The following is a 7,239-nucleotide window of genomic DNA, read 5'->3' as shown; positions in this document are numbered from 1 at the left end:
AAAAAAAAACAATTAAAAAAATGAACAAATTACTTTCTTCAAAAGCATACCACGATGAGAAGAAAACAGAAATTCTAAGCCATCAGGGCTCAGACTAAGCCAGTCAGCTGACCAGGTAAGGACTTATATTAGACACTGTTCAATGATGACATTCAGAATGAATCAGGAAAGAAGTGACTTGTTGGAGACTACTTCCTTGAACTATCATCCTCTGTCTTCTGTAGCCAGAGCTGATGTTAGAATATTAGAAGGACATATGTCCAATGAAGCGCTACAAAGACAGAAAAGGACCTAGAGGGGAAGACACATGAATAATGACAGAGGTGCCTTGGTTTTTCCAGCCTAGAGAAGAGGAGCCTGAGGGGAGTCCACATGGCTTCCCAGGGCAGGCTGAAGGAACTCAGGATATTCCATGATTCTATGGTTATGCTTCCCTTGGCTGCCTAAGGAGTATTATGCTTTGTCCCCTCATCACTACTGTCAGGCACCAGGGTGACTGCACTTGCAGCTGGGTGTTAGTGGAGACCACCTGACCCCAGGATACTCTTGACACCATCTTGATGAGGAGACCCCAAACATGGGATGAAGAAGGGCTGAAAGCTCCACAGGTGTCTGTGCCAGTCCAGACATTCTATCTTGAAAGCAAAAAGGCCTAAGTGAGCCCTTTCAAGAAAAGGGGTCCTCAAGCACCCCCAACTCTTACTGGCACACCAGTCACAGAGCAGCTCATGGTGAGGAAATCTGAAGAGCAGTCAAGGTGAATCCACCTCCAGATAAAGAACAACCCATGGAAATGAATCCACATCCATCAGGGCCAAGGAGACACAACACCATCAGAATGCCTGCTAAAAGACAGCACCCAACAATACAGTGCCTTGTGTCATATGAGACAACCCACAACCCACAACCTTAGAGCTGGCAAGGAGTCCCAGGGAACACTGAGGGAAATGCCTTCTGTCAAGTTAAGAAAATAAAAGGAGAGATTTGAGTATTGACTACTGTTGCCTACTGGAAGCATGGAATAAAATGAGGACTGGCTTCTCTCTCATAGATGTTTGGTGGTGGAAGGTTGGGAGATGCCAGGCTCACATTACAGCAGCAGAAATGTCACCTCCTTCATGCTAGGGGGCAAGAGTGAAGGTCAGGAAAAGAGAACTCACATCACGCTTGAAATTCAGCAGTTCTTTATTGACTGCATGTCCCTAGGCTTCCTGAGGAGTGTTTGTCCCCTCTCCACTACTGTTGGGCAACAGGCTGCCTCCACTTGCAGGCAGCCAGGCAGCTGCCAGGTAGAGGACTGCCACTCATCAGTACAAATGGATTTGAGGCACGGGATGAAGAAGGGGCTCGAGTCTCCACAGGACCTTTTGCCCAAATTCTCTCTGGCAAGCACAATGCAACAGATGAGCTCTTCCCAGAATAGGGTCCCACAGTACTCCATGTCCTTCCTTCTCCTTCAAAATTGGGGCAACTCTCAGGCCACAGGCCCCAACTCCAAAAACTGTTGATTTTGGGTTGCCATGGAACACTGCTGATGTCACTGCCTAGTGTTCCAAGCCCTCCAACTGCCATACCGGCAGCAAGAGGCAGGAGGGCAAGAGGCACCAACTGCTAATGGATCCTCCTCCCCAGAAGAAGAGGCGGCTCGTGGGGAGGAGATGTAAAGAAGAGCCAATGCAAATAGATGAAGAATCTATTGAGCCCATGGAGGTGGATGAACCTCACAAAGAAGAGCAGCCAATGGAGGTGGATGCACCTCCAGAAAAACAGCAGCCAATGGAGGTGCACCCAACTCCACAAGGGCTCAAGAGACAGCGCCCAAGGAGCCTCAGGGACACCAAGAGAAAATGGTGAGCAATTGGTTGAAAAGAGGTGCCAAACTGGGTTAAACTAAAAGTTTCATTCCATTTTCTGTCTTTGGAAGTAACAAGAAGTAGAGGAAAAGAATGAGAAATACAACCTCCACTTAATAAGTGTTAACTATCACCCACTCTATCAAATGAATGTGTTAATAACTTTCCTGAGATATCAACTGAACCCAAACTGTAATGTTTCTTAGCCACTCCAGAATCTATCTTTCTTTAAGCTGTGTAGTACAACTTCAAACATATTTCTGTTGTTTATTTTGACAACCACTGTGAGAATGGACTGTGTATTTCTGTTGGTTTAAGCCTTCTGTCCAGTCTTACCATTGCTGTCAAACTTCCACTATCCTTATTTTTATTGTAAGCTAGTTCAGCTGGTTTTGCTGTAAAAAAAAATGGCTGGAAATCAGCATCACCAGAAAATGACTCGTTACACCCAGATAATTGGAATGAATTGTCTTTTAGAGGTATTACCTTGCTCCTTTAAGTATGAAGAAAGCTTCGGAGATTTGTTTCTTCACAGAAAGTGATGTAAAATCCAAACAAACTGACTTACCAGACTCAGACAGGAGATCAGAAGCAGAGGGGAGAATTCAGCTTGAGAATTCATTCATCCTCTGTCTGATCAACTAAAACAGTTACCCAAATCCTCACCCAAATTCTTCTAAATAATCCTCACTCTCTACTTGCATTAGCACAGCCACTGCAAATTACATTTTTCCACAGTACAATTGGACTCTACTGTGGATAATGATAATCTCCTTACTGAACAAAAACTACTGTAATCTCATTCTGTATTAAGGATGCCAACTCCTGTGTGTACCACTATGCTCGTCTTGAGAAGGAGATAATGGACTGTTTGTGTCACATCTGCAGCATGCATTAGGTTGTGTTTGCTGTATCCAACCTCCAGAGCTTCCACAAAGGACACCAGGGCAGAAATGGGAATCTAAGAAAAGAAGCACACAATTAAAAATGAAAGAATTACCGGTAATAGCTAGCATTTGGAGGAGAGGCTCCAAAGAGCAGTTTGTACTGATTGTACTTCCCAAATAAACGACATATTAAAACACCTTAAACAAGTAAGAGAGAGAGAGAGAGTGAATCAAGCTCACTTCCTCAAAATAGCTTTCCCATCCCTAATTACATGATGAATGAATCACACATGCACTTAAACACATGTGAGTCAGTCCACTATGGAACGCTGTCTGCAAAACAAATAAAAGCAATAGATAGTACTTGTTGTACTGTTCCTGGAGAAATATTTCTATTTAGGACGCGAGGGTCTGTCTCATCCCCTCACAATAATCTAATATATATCACTGCTTTTCTACTCACATTCTAGATGTTGCAACGAAATGTATCATATAGTAAGACTGAGATACTCAGTGATGAGGTGTTCATCATACTTCTGGTTTTTTACTGCCAAATGTAGTCTTCCCATATTATGGGGTTTGCCATGCTTTTTTGGCTCTCAGAGTATAACTGTACACATGACATAAAACCACATTTCGGGGATTTCTAGGGAGCATACTATGTAGGTGGTGGCAGCTGTACATGTATGCAACAAGCAGCAGGGATTCTTCAGTGCTCTGCACAACCTGCAGTACCCTAAACCTCTCTAGTTCTGTTGTTGGAGTTGCACAGCTATTTCCCTCTTGAGTAAGTATCATGGGGCAATGCATTTCTTATCTGTTATCATCTTCAAACATTTCTCATCAGGCGTGAGAAGTTCCTGAAGAACTCCAGGAGGCGAAGAAAGTAGAAGTCCTGCCAGAGTAAGTGTCAGCAGAGAAAGGGAAAATGGAATCCTTGGGTGGGGAGAACGGGAAACATCTCAGGGCAATGCTTCGGTGACCCAAACATAACTCTGTTCAAAGTTGGAGTAAAAGATACACAGAATTTGTATTCTGAAATCTGTAGCAAGCCACGCTTTCATCTTTTGCTTGCATGCTTGATATTCCTAAGAATCTCAGGAGAATGGCACTGTTATTCCCACTGCATTTCATAGGTAGGACTGGAACCCCACAATTAAATGTCCTGCGTGAATGACATCTGGTTCTGGTTGTTGCAGAAAGATTCTCTTCCCCCTTTAGGGGGAATGACAGTGACTGCAAAGTCTTCACATACACCTTCAAACACTGCTAAAATCATCACTCTGAATGGAACAAAGCAGAATAAGAATGAGATACAAGAAAATGCAAGATGGAAGTCTTGTAACTACTGACCTTGAAACAATTGATCAGATCATAGCATGTGAGAAGTTCAGAGAAAATGAATTTCAGTGCATGATCTCCACCAGTATAATTTGGTGCAAACACATCAAAGGACCACTTGTCTATGTTCTGCAAGAATGAATAGAAAAGAATGTTCATCTGATCATCCATTTTACCATCACAGTTTGATTTCTATCATTTTACATCTACAAATGGAGGATGAGAGAGTATAGATTTTATTTACAAAATTCTCCATTTCACTAAACCAGTACAGAGTCTAAATTACACATATGTATGGTATGACTGACATTTAAGAAGCCACTGTTCAGAAAGCTTCTGTTGTTTGCTTATTCAAGTCATAATGATTCAGCAATTGGACCAGCAAAATCCTGGTTTGCCTTTGTAACTGAAACACTGGGATGGGCACTCGCATACTGGCCCATGGTTTTATTTTCATCACCTGCTGCACAGTGAACCAGCATAATAAATATATTGAGCTACCTTGCTTGACCCAAAGAGATCTTAGTTCCTTCTGATTATTGCAGCTTCAATTGCCCAAAGAAGCATCTTTTTTTAATTGCATTTTTAATTATCTGTAATGTTCTTTTTTTTTTTTCTTTCTTTTAAAGATGAGTTGGCTGGGGCATTTAGAAAAGTACAATGCAGGAGAAAGTCATAGTAATGCTACATTAAGTGCTAACAATGGTATGAAAAATGACCTTTATAACATGAAATAAATATCTAACTGCAACTGAGAGTTATAGTCAGCTATAAATGCTATACTAACGCTGCAGGGTGCTCAGTCAAGAAACAGAAAACTTCAATTCCTAGCTCATAAAACTAAAATATAATGTATTAACTCACTTTCAGAAGGCTGCATTCCATTTCAACTCCTATGGATGGCAGCGTGAGCTGACAATACTCACTATCTAACAACATAATGCACCTTGATCTCCAAAAAGGATGTTCCTGAAACACCATGAACCTTTCACACCTACACGTAGAACAAAGAACGAAGCTGCAGAAGGAATTATAGCTAGAAGAACGATATACAGATCAACTTCACAGCTTCATCTGACACAGGACCAACTCTAAGTCTCTTCTGTCTGCCAGCCAAGAATTCTCATGTGCTTCTTTCAGGGACAAATCCAAAGGACTGTCCCTAAACCATATATTGAAAACTGACATCAATAAATTTCCCTCCCTGTTTTCATTTTGTCTCAGTTAAGGAAGTAGAATTTAACTCTTGCACGTACATAACATTTATATAATAACCTATAATGTATATAATAATAATTTACTTTTATAATTTAAATTTATAATTTATATTTAATTTCTTATTTTATATAATGTATACTTATTAATAAAATCGTACACTTTTGGTTCCTATGAAGTTGAAAATAACGTCACAACTATACTTGAAATAGAATGTACTGTAAAGCAATCTTTTCTTGTAGAAACAAAAGATTTGTGCTTCTTCATTTTTTCTTGTAGTAATGTGCAGCACTATCTGCTGCAATGTCTTGCAGCAGATAAAATTTAACAAATTGCAAAATTGCAAAGTACACCCAAATTGTTCTTTTGCAGTGAACAGTGGTTAGCCATGTAGATGCAAAGTTTCATAGCAGTTATTTAGATTTCTCTCAGCCACTTCATTGCCTTCTGTTCTGGGCCCCAAAGATACAAGGCACCCTGCAGCTGGTAAACCAGTTGCAGAGCAACAAAAGACAGCAGCAGAATCTACTGGAGAGGTGGACCTACCTAGGAAGGACAATGGATCCTCTCCCCTCTAAAGAGCCAGAGTTGATGGGGTGGAGATTTGATGAGGAGGCAATGAAAGCGGATGAGGAGAACGTAGAGCCTGGGGAAGTGAATCCACCTCCAGATGAAGAACAACTGATGGAAAAGGATCCACCTTCACCAGGGCTCAGGAGGCACAACACCATTCAGGTTGATTGCAGTGATCTGAAAGATTCCCAATGAAGTTAAAATGAGGCAGCATTCAGCTTCCCGGAATTTATCTTTGAACACCCTTCCATGTGAAATTCTTTTTACTTCTAGTTTTTATGGGTTGAAAGCCTTGTAGTCTTGTTTCAATGAAGCCTAATTTATTTTCTTCTAATGCAGTGTTTACTGGGTAACACAAACCTAAATACTGTCAGGAGTGTTCTCCAGTATCAGCTTAGATTACTTCCACTCTTTGCCACCACGCTGCAAGGCACAGAAACAGCCCGTTTTCTAATAGTTCAGTGTTCAGAAGAAGCTGATTTAGAATTTCACTAACTAGAGCAAGACTTTGGAGCAGAAGGTGAAGAATGACAGTTCCAGCATAAAGAACAATATAATAAATCTAATGCCTCAGAAAAGAGTCAAACATTTTCCAGAGACAAAGGGCACCTCTCACTTGGCCCGAGTTCCCACCTTCATCCCATGCTATGTAAGACCTGTTCATTTAAGGAAAAGTACAAATGACAAGGGCCAGAGGTCATCCACTGCTGCTTTGTTCTAAGTCTGCCTGGAATATAGTTTCCATGCCATCTGTCATTTACTGGATTTTTACATCTGCTTTTCCCTAAAACTAACCCCTCCTCAAAGCCTCCGTACATAAGGATTGATGAAAACATGGAACAGAGTCTTTAGGAGAGACAAGTCTGAAAAAATGTATTCATCACGTCCTTTTCATCCTTATTTGCTCCTGGTTTCCTCTGCCTGGAGTAGGAAGGAAGAATCAATCACAGGCACACCACAACAGAAAATGCTAAGATACCTATCTAAATGTAGAATCTGCACCCTCTACACTCATTAACTTGACATCTTAAAGTGACTCTTCTTTTCCCCAGTGCTGCACAAGGAACCCTGGCATGCCACTGACCCTTGACATAGAAACTTCTTTTGCCACTCTAAATGGGATTATCATCTTCCAGTATTTTGAAACCCCTCCACAATCCCCCCAACCTTTGCAGGGGCAGGAAGGATGATGTTCACATTGGCCATCTGTCACAGCAGATACAAATCTCGGACTCCTTTGGGCCTTAGAGACTACAACAGCCTGAAAGGTTTCACTCAGCAGTACAACGAACACAGATGGTTTCCCTCTTGGACCCGAGACAAACGTTCTGTCTTGGACAAAGCAATGATATTCCTAAAGTGAACCTTCT

The 7,239-nt window shown here is 41.4% G+C and overlaps 2 long non-coding RNA genes across 3 annotated transcripts in view; one reads left to right on the top strand and one right to left on the bottom strand.

Annotated features, from left to right (window-relative positions):
• The first annotated feature begins 20 nt into the window (after positions 1–20).
• On the top strand, positions 21–5,333 carry LOC109368337. The gene is made up of 3 exons (XR_002116279.2): positions 21–1,850; positions 3,588–3,643; positions 4,952–5,333. It is a non-coding gene; the product is annotated as an uncharacterized LOC109368337 (long non-coding RNA).
• Positions 2,756–7,239, bottom strand: part of LOC104911576 — an 18,929-nt gene continuing 14,445 nt past the window's right edge. For both annotated transcript variants that reach the window (XR_002116276.1, XR_004160185.1), the window contains exons 4-6: positions 5,843–6,046; positions 4,094–4,210; positions 2,756–2,814 (exon numbers count right to left, since the gene is read on the bottom strand). This is a non-coding gene — a long non-coding RNA (uncharacterized LOC104911576). The remainder of the gene's footprint in view (positions 2,815–4,093; positions 4,211–5,842; positions 6,047–7,239) is intronic.

The sequence above is a fragment of the Meleagris gallopavo genome, chromosome 6, assembly GCF_000146605.3.
Source record: "Meleagris gallopavo isolate NT-WF06-2002-E0010 breed Aviagen turkey brand Nicholas breeding stock chromosome 6, Turkey_5.1, whole genome shotgun sequence".
NCBI classification, from domain to species: domain Eukaryota; kingdom Metazoa; phylum Chordata; class Aves; order Galliformes; family Phasianidae; genus Meleagris; species Meleagris gallopavo.
The sequence above is the reverse complement of the archived record's forward strand: the minus strand, read 5'-3'. Positions and strand labels throughout refer to the sequence as shown.